Here is a 12,130-nt window from a genome sequence, read left to right on the forward strand (position 1 = left end):
ACATTTTTCTTTCGAGTTTCGCGCACATTTTGACGTCAAATTTGTGACGCCCGGGGGTACGGTTCTGAAGTTACATAACTTTTTGTACATGCACGTGAGGCCGAAAATGGCTCCAAAATGTGATTTTGTGTACAAAGTCAATGCAAATTGCGTTTTTTCACATGGTTCATATAAATATGCTTATTTTTCCTCTCAATGGCTAAAATTAATTTGTTCTAGGAGTATTATGCTTCAAAAAGTGTCTGCCACAAATTTTGTTTAAAAAACAACAAAAACAAAAGGTCGAAAAAATAGAGAAATACATAAGAAATTCATAAAACAATAAAATAAATAAGGAATTAATTTTGATACCAAATTTTTTTTTCAAGTGCATTTGCCAAGAATGCCACAAAGAATAATTAGACCAAAAATGAGCACTTTTGGAGCTTTATTTACTGATTTAGATCAAAGAGTCTGATTTCTCGCATAAATTAGCATAATTAATCAAAATAAAATAAAAGTAGACTATTTTGGAAAATTTAAATATGCGATCTTGTAGATTACATCGCACACTACCATTGTGCAAATTTCCGCGGCGATCGCGCGATCCGCGGCCGAGATCTTAAGGGGGGGCCCTTTAGCCCCCCCCCCCCCCCCCCAGTCTTTTTAGGGTTAAGCACCAAATTCATTGATGGTTAGTAGTAGTCATGATTAAACAGAACAAAACAAAACAAAAAATCATGGGCATAAATTCTCCGGCTGGATTTCTTTCTGTTCAGTTAGCCCTGTCTTTGAAGAAACAATGTGTATCAAAAATGTTTTTCAAGAGTGTGAACTGCAACTTAATATGTGCACTTTCAATCAAATGCGATCATTGTGGTCACCTTGGCTGCAACCAGTCAATAACCTATTAGTGGAAAGATTTGGAGACTTCCAAATAGCATGAATGATATACAATGAGAGTTACAAGTTACAGTACTATAGTATTTCGCAGAGCGGGCTTCAGGTGTTTTCATTTGCCATTAGATTAGAGTACAACCTTCTGCTGGAATAAAAATCAAACCATTTCCATGTTTTGTTAGCAACACATGAAATTAACTCCCGTTATTCCCCGTTATCTTTTTCTCTTTTTTTTAAACGTTTTCCTGTTGGATAAGTTATTTCCTTGTAACCATACGACAATGATACATTATGATGTTTATCGAGGTGAAATGAACCAGTACAAACACGATAAGTAGACTTATGTTGTAACAGATGCGTCACCAGCCCATGCCATAACACAAGTGCTAAAAACAACAACGCGCGGAAAATTATATTATACTAAAATAGCAACCATTTCTTTTCTTGCTGTTTTCTTCGCGCGGGTATTTTGTGACAGATTCATTGTTGTATGAAATGATGGGTTGTGATATTCCCGAAAGGTAACAGGTTACAGGCGTGCTATTATAGTGTCACTTATATAGCTAAGGCAATCAAGCAATAACGAACTCTGACTTGAATTGTGCATTTGAGAGTGGAGGACTTAATGATAATGAAAATAAATCCTGTTATCAGTTTGAATATCTCTCTCAGTCTCGACGATGACATGTTACTATTTTCAATTCAATTCAAACTTTATTTCACTTATTCATCCTTTTTTTCAACAACACAACGTCAGGGGGATTTTTCGCTTGATTGTCCTGACTGGGTCAATGTGAATACTTGTGAATTTTGTTCTTGTAATGTTGTCGTGTTAATGTTTTTAGAAACAACAGGCTTCTTTCACTAATGTTATTATGTAGTAGGATCTTGAAATTTCCCCTGATTCGCCACAAACCAAGGAAGGGCGATAGCAGCAGAGAGGACAGAAGCATGGAATCGAATAGAGTGATAATCAATGACATCACTGTATAATACACACACACACACACACACACACACACACACACACACATATATATATATATATATATATATATATATATATATATATATATATATATATATATATATATATAATTATATATATGTCATAAATACATCCATGATCTCCGAGGTACAGATTCCGTAAGTTGTATGGTGCTTGATAATAGCACAATATCACACATTAATGGATATAGAGAATGAGACAATAGTGAGCGGGATGTTTGTGAGAAAAGTATAACGCATAATTATGATAGAGCTACTTATGTTGAGAAGCATGAAAACAATCATGATCATCAACAGAAAGTGTTACATCATCAAACGAATACTGAAGAGTGTCAAAAGAAGTCATTTATACAAATGAAACCTGTAGCCTTCTGCTTTCTGATTTTCTGTTTTCTGCTTTCTGTCATTCTGCTTCCGGTGTGTTTTAAAATCAATCTTTATTCCTCATGGTCAATTTCCGCACCGATCTTGGCGTGTTGGTGGCATTATAATAAATTGCATGACCCATGACAACAAGACTTAGTGTCATTTGTTGCAAAAAGTATCAGTTTCAGTTTGTATTACTATTGACAGAGGTCAGCCGAAAGAACATGCATAATTATGAACGTCTGTTGTTTCGAGACGCAATGTACAGCACTGGTCCTCAGTGATCGCAGTAATTAGAGGAAGAGCGTAATTCACAAATTTTTTTCGTTTTTAATGTAGGTCGTGAATCACATAAACAAGTTAAGCGCGTTAATCAGCGGTACATGTATGTGTGTGTGTGTGCAGTGGCGGATCCAGAGGGGGGCGCAACCGGCGCACGCCCCCCCCCCCTTATTTTTCGTTAAAAACAAAAGAAATAAAACGAAAAAAATGAAATGAAACCCGGAAGTGGCACCAGAAATAATTAGTCACGCCCCCCCCCCCTTTACAGAATTCCTGGATCCGCCCCTGGTGTGTGTGTGTGTGTGTGTGTGTATGTGTGTGTTTGTATGTGTATGCATTGTGGGATCTGTGTTTGTATGTTTATCTGCATTAATATGTATGATTTTGTTGTCATCTGAAACTGACCACAATTAATCTTCAATACACAGAGTCTGTAAGTCAACGATACATTTCACTGTCTAGGTTATACATTGTATTATACTCTTCTCCTTCAAAGTCCCATATTTTTGTCTTTTTTTTCGATCACAATTCCCTTCGTTAGCAGCTATCCAAAGAATTCATTATGCGAAATATAAATCATCATACATTTGTCTTAGTACTCCACTATTACAGAAATGATTTCTTGAGACTGCCCAGGTGCAAGATAAGATTCAGTCCCACGTCAGCTATATATTGCTAATTGTGTATAGACCAATTCGATTGCATCTATGCATGATTATGTTTTAAAGTTTGTTATGTTTTAAAGGATGCACACACACAAACACACGCAAAAAAAAATCACACGCACGCACACATACACACACACACTCATAGAAAGTCTAGTACTCACTAATATTAATGTAATGAACATGTATGTGTTTGCAAGTGTGTGGAAGTGTTTGTGAATGAGAGCTGCTGCGTTTTCCCGCTCACTTGTAGAACAAAACAGCAGACAAAAACATTTGGATTCCAACTTAGCTGTTCCAACTATTAGCGTACTACCCTCTTCCTATACATTCGCCTCATCTCTGGAAATTCATTTCATTTTAGTGGGTATGTGTGCTGTCTTCTAGATCTCAATGTTTTCCATTTTTGCAGCTGGAATGAATTTTGTATTCAGTTGTCCATCGTCATCCATGCAACAGTGGATTGTATTGCAGATGGCCGTAGGTGGCGTCATTCATATACCAATTCGGTGGATGCGCCCGACGCGTGTACCAAGTTTCGTGGCCTAGCGGGTCTTCGTAACACTCAACTCATTTGACAATGTCCGCTATTGAGCGTGCAGACGACTCAAAATTTCCTCCAAAGATGATATAGGGATGAAAGCTCTTTGAAATATACATATATGCGACAAATGACATACGGTAGAGATATCTCTATGTGTCATACCAAACTGCTGTATAGTTCCCTGTTTAGCAAGTGGGGGAGGGGGGGGGGGGTCATTACGTCAGTCTCATCTAAAAGCTGGTGCTATATTGATATTTTTGGGAGAAGTTATACCGAAATTACCATGAAGATAATAGACAAAGAAAAAATAAAAAAGCTTGTATAACTGGATTTCATTTTGATGTGTTACGTTCTTAATCTTACATCAAGTTCTTATTTAACATGCACTGACTTAACGACGATCCAATTAACGTTCTTGAAACGTTTCATATTCATAAGATTTAAAATGCCCGTATCAAACATCGACGAAAGTGTCACTTTATCAGGTCGAAATATCAAGTTCTTCTCGGCAGGATTTTGCAACATTTCCTCTTAGCATTGCTGTTCATTTGCCTGTTGTGGGTTTTTTTTCCCGAGTCATTTCCCACCAATCCTCGAGTTTAGTTTTTTGTTTTGTTTTGTTTTGTTTTGTCGGTTTTTTTTTTTTTTTTTTGGTTTTTTTTTGGGGGGGTGCAATCCCAGCAGTACCAGCCATGACAACAACTAACATTGCAGCGAGTCATTCAAAGTCAATAAGAATATTCGTGTTGGAATCTAACAATATGCTTCATGCAATTTCAAACAACACTGGCCGCCGCCAGACAAAATTATATTATACAACAGCAATCATGATTACTTATTGAAAAATGCTGTACAATTCACAGGATGTTCATAATTTTTTTTTAAACTAAACCGAAATCTACCACATGAATCTTGCGTATTAATTCTGTCAAACGCTTATACGATGTCTTTGAGCAAATTATGTATACCGCTTGATTATAATTATGTGTATTATGTGGGTATAACAGTCTAACAACGAAAGACTTTTACCGGATGACATTGTTTTCATGTCAAAAAGCTTGACTATGATTATGTGTATTAAATATGTGGGTATAACAGCCTAACAATAAAAGACTTTTACCGGATGACATTGTTTTCATGTCAATGTAAATAAATTTCTGGATTTGTTCCGTTCTAGACGTGGTTATAGATGAATACAGTTCATAATGTGAGTTCAAAGTGACCCTATATCATTAGCGCTCTCATTTTCAACAAAGTTCCACGCGTACATACGACCAGTGGTTTGTGTTAGAATCTCGTGCATCAGAAATAACATAAAATTTAGACCACGAAAATAGAAGTATAGGATGCGTTTGCCGTGAATACGACAGTACACGCATTGAACGTGCTCTAGCTGGCTCTGTGACGAGAGTATGAATCCTTGGAATAGAGTTTCAGATAGATCTCTAACGTGTTAGTGTCTATTTTACCAAGTAATAATTGAAGATGAAAGTTTGAAGCCAAGGTAGCAGGATGAACATTTTTAATCTAGGCTTCTGCCAATTCCCAAGAATCTGTAAGAGGTTAGTCTTCATTGAAAGCTTGCATTTTGTAATTTTAACGTTAGTTGGCTAGACCTTTCCTTTGATAATTTGCAATTAATTTTAATTTGCAAATAATCTTACACAATGTGCTTATAAATGTTTTGAAGTAAAATAGTTACACTTTCATGTTATCAAGGAAGGAATTACTTTGTGTGTGGGAGCACATGATAGGCCTACAGAGACACAATGGGGGGGGGGGGTTGAGACAGAATCTTCAAAATCAGGCATCTTTTTGAAACTTCTCATGGATTTTAAGTGATAAGCTACGTAATTGCTATAATGAGCAGGTAGATTGGTGATTTTGATTTCAAGTTTGCTCATGGCAGATCCAGCTCATGGTTGCTTTTTATTTTTTTATTTTTTTATTTTTTTTTTTTTTGGGGGGGGGGAGAGCTTGGTACAACAGGGCCTATTGGGGTATAATTTCCCCATCCCATTGGAACATCAGAACCTCCACATTACATAATCTAGAGAGAGAGGGAGAGAGAGCTTACAGAAAAAAAAAAGAAAAAACAGGTAGACAGCTCATGTAAAAATTGCAGAAATTAATCGTTTCAATGCTGAAATAAGATTTTTTTTTCTCTCCTTACAAAATTTAGGTATTGCATTCACTTGATTAGACTGGGTATTATACATTACAGCACAATGATTTCATTCGTCTGCGTGGAAAGAAGCAAAGCTTATAATCACAAGAAAACTGTGATTTCATTGTATCTTTAATTTCTACGAAGTTATGGAGTATCTAAAATAAGTGAGTGAATGAATTAATGAATGTGAATGACGAAGGGTTAGTAAATGTATTTTGTGTGAAAATGAAGTTTTATTCCCTGTACAATTCTTCATATAACTCAACAGGTGGTGAAAAATTGAATTTAAAGCCCATTAGGATTGTCTTGGAAAGCGATGACACCAAAGTGGATGACAATGATGTCCTGACGACTGTGAAATCCAGAGTAAGACATTGCCTCTGCTGGCAGAGACCGAGGCATGATGCAGTCAGCAGAGCAAATCAACTGGTGATACACCACTGTCTACTACCCATGTGGAAAATTGGAAGTCAAGTTAGTACTCAAAATTGCAGGGCCAAATCAATAAAAATTATGTACTTAAAGAGGATGTAAATGATTTTCTATAAAATGTAGATTTTAGATGCTCTGTTTTGAATTCTTTTTTTTTTGGGGGGGGGGGAGGACCTACTCCCAACTTTTTTCCTAAAATATATAATCCAATCCATTACAACAACAACAACAACAACAGAAAATGGAAAATTGATTTATTGCAAATATTGTTGAAAGTGTAAATTACAGATGTGAATAGCTACTCTCAAGAGACAAAGGATACAGTAATGGTCGTAACTCTGCTTGATAACGATGATGAATAAGAAAGAAGCAGCAAAAAGATCTGCATTATTTCCAAAAAAGTCTTGTAGACCTGCTAGGAAATACAGCATTCGGTAGTTATTTTTTCTGAGACATTCTTGAAATCGGTCACATGGAAAGAGGTATAGAAATGTAATACAACACATAATACGGAAAATAGGGAGGAGTCTTGCGACTGACCGACAAAATGACATATTGACAAGGGAGGAGTCTTGCTGATCACATCGCGTATTCATGACAGTCTTGCATATACCCTCCCGCCTAAGTTGCAATGAATGATTTTCTCAGGTTTGAGTTTCTTCAGTTTGTCTCCCTCTACAATGAAAATTTGTTAAGATCGCAACTGCTGATCTGTAAATTAACAAACATGTCGGAAAAGAGGAACCAGAGGGACTCGAACCTGTCATCTACTGCTTTCCAGGCAGCGACACTACCACCAGGCTGTCCCTGGTTGCCGGCAGTGACACGATGAACATGGAACAAAATACCCAAGCTCCGAAATTCCGACATTGTTATGTTAAGTAGTCCAAGGCGGACAAGGCATAGGATAAATGAAAGAAAGATATTATATAATAATATCTTTCTTTCATAATGATTTTCTCTTTGTTCACGTCCTCTTGTCTTTACCAAAAATCTAGCTGTGTCGAGACTGAAATTAGCCCTCCATACCATGATTAAGTGGAGTATGATGAGACTGATTAGACTCTAATAGACTATTCATGTATACCCATTGGCCCGAATTCACGAAGGTGGTACAAATGAAACCATGGTTTAAACCATGGACAAAAACCATGAAGCGCAATATGTCGCATGGAATATTTTGTTACGAAATTGGTCATTTCGTGGACGAAATGTTCATTTAGTTACAAAAATGTTGTCATTTCGTTACAAAATAATCATTTCATCGACGAAATGACTGATTTCGTAACGAAATATTCCATGCGACACTTGGCGCTGCATGGTTTTTGTCCATGGTTTAAACCATGGTTTCATTTGTACCACCTTCGTGAATTCGGGCCATTAATGAGTTTGACTTCCTTCTCCCAGGTTCAAGCAAGGTAGAAGTTTTTTCTCACTCATCCCCTTGAAATCCACTAACATTCTTATTTTTCTCAAAATAGCAAAAGTGAAAAAAGTTCATACAGTACTGTTAGCCTATTATACATGTACTTCCAGTGATCGTCGCAGTTAAAAGAACAATCCGCGAATATCAAGTTCCATTATTGGTACTGATAAGGGATCGTAGATGTTCACCACAGGCTGTACAGTGCTGTGAAAACATTTTTTTTTTCTTCTTTTTTTTTGTGATGGAGTGCATCATCTACACTCCCTGTACCAATACGCCCATATATTGTGCATTGTATAATTTGCGGTGAGCCTAATCTGGTTCGGATATCCCAAAGCACTTTACCAATAATTGATGCAATCTGCAAGGTTGGCGTGGATTTGTTCAAAGATTGCAGTTATGTTCCTGGAGGTGTTACATACATTGTGCCACGCTTCTGAAGCATTGAGTTACAATTCACAATCAACAAGTTTGTTTGTTTGTTTGTTTTACAATACTAAGAATGAGTTCTGAATACAGTAGAAAGAAGGCGATTCTTGAAAGCAGGCCAAGAATTACATGTGACTGAAAAGTAGCTTTTAAATGCAATATTTTTTTTTTCCAAAGTGAGTTGTGTGCGATTTCCTGCAAATACAAATTTCACTGTGTGTGTATCGGAGTGAATTCAATTTACAATATGTCTTCGTGTACACGCCTGTGACTCCCAGGTCTCTTGCATTTAACTCAGTATGATGTCATACAGCAAAACATGGTAATATCTAAAGGATTTTAAGTTATTATTTATCAGATGTTGCCCAAGCTTTGACCGATGTTTTGATAACTTGCATTCAGGGAATTGCCTCTGACTCTTGCAGCCAAAATGTTTGTGAAAGCTAACCCAGGTCTTCCTTGGTGTTATGCAATGTAAGTGTGCTGCTGATTTTGGTACATACTGGGTAAATTCTATAAAATGCCATGCGTTTAACTCATTCCATGCAGAAGTGGAAAAAATCCACTTTACATTATTAAACACAAGGGAATCAACGTTTGATGAGTAACATGTCTCATGTAAACACTTAGAAATTGGCATGTATGAATGTATGTGTAAACATGTCTCATATAAACACTTATAGCATAAGGTGTAAAAATGTCTCATATAAACACTTAGCATGTATGATGTGTGAACATGTCTCATATAAACACTGAGAAATTACCATGTATGATAATGTAAACATGTCACATGTTTAGTGTATATGCATTTTTGTGATCGATCTAAAAATCAGACACGTTTTCTAAGAATAAACACTAAAATGGCAAATAAACATGTCGCAGTGTTTTTAATCTGTCACAGCCAATAAACATGTCTCAGTGTTTACATCTTAAACAGTGCGTCATGTTTATTTTTTGGTTCAGTGTTTAGATCTTAAACATTGTGGGTGATTATGTGACTTTGCGGTGTTAAGTATTTCAACACTGTGTGATTATGGTGTAAACGTTTGGTGTTTAGCCTATAAATAGAGCAGGTGTTAATATATTTTTAAACATCAGAACCGTTTAAAACATAAACATGTGTGTGTGATAAATACCTACGGCGTGATGAAAATAAGCACAGCATATAATGTTTAGCTCCTAAACATGTTCAATATATAAACGCGTCGCAGTGTTTTAAAACTGTCACAGAAAAGTGTTTATTTGGTGTTTAGAAACTAAACATTTTTTTTTACAGTGAAGGAACGCACGAACGAGGCAAACATTAAAAACTGAAAAAGTACAACCCACCATATCGTCCTTGAAGAAAGACTAGTTTTGGAGAAATACGAAAATGATTCACGTGAATACACATAAACACAATAGTCATAATAGTATGGATACAACGATAGAAAAGCATACATATTGCACGTATATCTTACGATGATTGTGATTAATGACCGGGGATAATGATTAGACATGCATGGTTGTCTGTACCACCAGTATAGTCCATCATTAGTAAACGTATAGGTTTTGTGCTTCCGTGAATTCTATACATGATTATTCGCTCTTGTTTCCTTCCAAGTAAACGAGTGGATAGCTTATTATATTCCATTATCAGAAACGCTGCTACAGTGAATGTTAAGCAAAATATTTAACAGCGGACAGAAATTGCGTATCATTCGTAATGGGGACAGGTATATAGGACAAGTCGTAGTGAGTGAAATCATTACAGGGTTTGACACGAAAAAAGCATGTTTGTTATCATTAAACTTTAATCATTACAGAGAATTTTCTCTGAAACCAGGATCTTCTTAAGCATGCGTTTATGTAATGCATGCTGTCTCCCATCGTACAGGAGACAAGTGTTACCAAAATAAACTATTTTGTGGTGTTGTCTTCGCAAACGATGCGCACGGAATACTTTAATATGACGAAAGTATACCCTAACCCCCATCCCAGCACCCCCCCCCCCCCAAAAAAAAAAATGGCTCACCAATAACTTTGATATACACTAAAGGCAAAAGTGAGGCAATGGAATCGTTCACTTTTCACTCATCACGAAATGAAAAGGATCTATCACTGCAAGATGACGTCTGGACGGTGTCTTTATAATTTAACACCATCAAGCTCTTAAAACGATAAAAATTTGAATTATCAGCTTTCATAGGCATGTGTTATTGATAGGGGTCTTTAGTTGTGACTTTTTAGTAGATTGATATTCCTTATAACTTGACCGAAAGATCGGTCTGTATACTGGTCGTCGGGAATATGTTTCGCGGAGACTACGTCTGGCTTCACGGAAACTCCTGGAGAGCCATAAATGTCAAAAAATGATTAAAAACAAAAATCCTCCGGACAGACGATTTTTTGGTCTAATTCCTACCATGCCTACCATAGTTCCACTATTTGAGCACGCCCTCTGTAACCGATATAGAGCAACATTTTGATCCCACTCCACTGTGGCACTTGGTATCCCGAACGCGAGGATTATCATGTACTTGTATAACATTATTGTGACGCCCGCTACCATCTTATTACTGATCGAGTATGTAGGCCTACATTTTTTTATGATAACAATCCGATATCCCTCTGCTGTGTAATTTTGTCTGTAATCTGAGCAATACGCGATGCATGCAGACTTGCATCTAAAGTGTATAATAAGGGGGTCAATTTATAGATTGATTTAAAGACTCTGTGTGATGGATCTTCCTTATCAAGATTATATCCATGTGTAACGTGTGCATATGAACCCCGGGTGTGAACGAATGCCAAATTACACTTTTTTTCCATAATATTATGCATATATCAATGCATAATCAATAAGATAGTGTGCTACATAAAGAGAAATGAACCACTAAGCAGAAATACAATCCATCAGTCCATGCAGAAGAAACTGGGAAAGGCACGCTTCATACAGCGCCATGACAGCAGCGCAGCAAGAGAGGGAACGTCATTGAACTTTCAGCCAATCAAATCCACGCTTTGATAAAAAGAAAATGCAATAGATTCTTCATGTTGTTGTTGTTTTTCTATCTATTCTATTGACGTTTCATTCATGGATGAACATTTTGACATGCATAGATATACGTAAACAAGATCGAGGTGCACTTATTCGATACTATTGGTATACTGCTGGGTTTTGGTTGTTTAGAAAGTTACGAATTTTTTAAGCTTCGGTGCCGCCACGTTATAGATGAGAAGACTACAATGCAGCATTTTGTGACGTCACGTGTAAAGACAATAGATTATATAAGAAAAGAAAATTTACGTAATTATTTTAACTTTTCTAGTATTACAAAGGGGAAATTGACTTACCTCTAAAAGGGGATTGATATTACCCTTGATATTATGCCACTAAAGAAGTTCAGGGAATGTGTATACGTTTCAGTTTTCAAGAAATGACATTTTGTGGAGTTTTCTTTGTATGGTTTTCCATACGTGAGGTTACTAAATGCTGTATGGTCTTCTCATCGCTCAATGGCAGCACCAATTAAATTTTATAAAGTCAACTTTTCAATGGATTGTCCCATTCAGTCCTCAAAGTTTCACTGATGTGTTGTAGTGATTACTGCATTTATTGAATTGAATCAAATTGAATTGAATTGAATCAATGTGAATTGAATTGAACTCCATTCACATGTATGATTAGATTTGGGTTTCATTCCCTGTTATCCCTGATGGTCGAGCCAACGAACGCGATCACCCGATGGAACGAAATAAGCCCTTGAACAGGTCTTAAAGATATAGATTTACAATGTGTAATGCAGCCAGTCTTTCGTTGTTACTTGAAAGAAAAAAAAAAGCTGTGTAATCATGAGATGCGACATGCTCATTATACCACTCGACAAAGTTACGGGTGCACTTGAATTAAAGTCGTTTTATTGGGTTTGTAGAGATGCGATTTTCCT

Source organism: Diadema antillarum, unplaced genomic scaffold, assembly GCF_040938485.1.
Source record: "Diadema antillarum isolate AM-2024a unplaced genomic scaffold, OU_Dant_1.0 scf00000011, whole genome shotgun sequence".
In the NCBI taxonomy this organism is placed as follows: Eukaryota; Metazoa; Echinodermata; class Echinoidea; order Diadematoida; family Diadematidae; genus Diadema; species Diadema antillarum.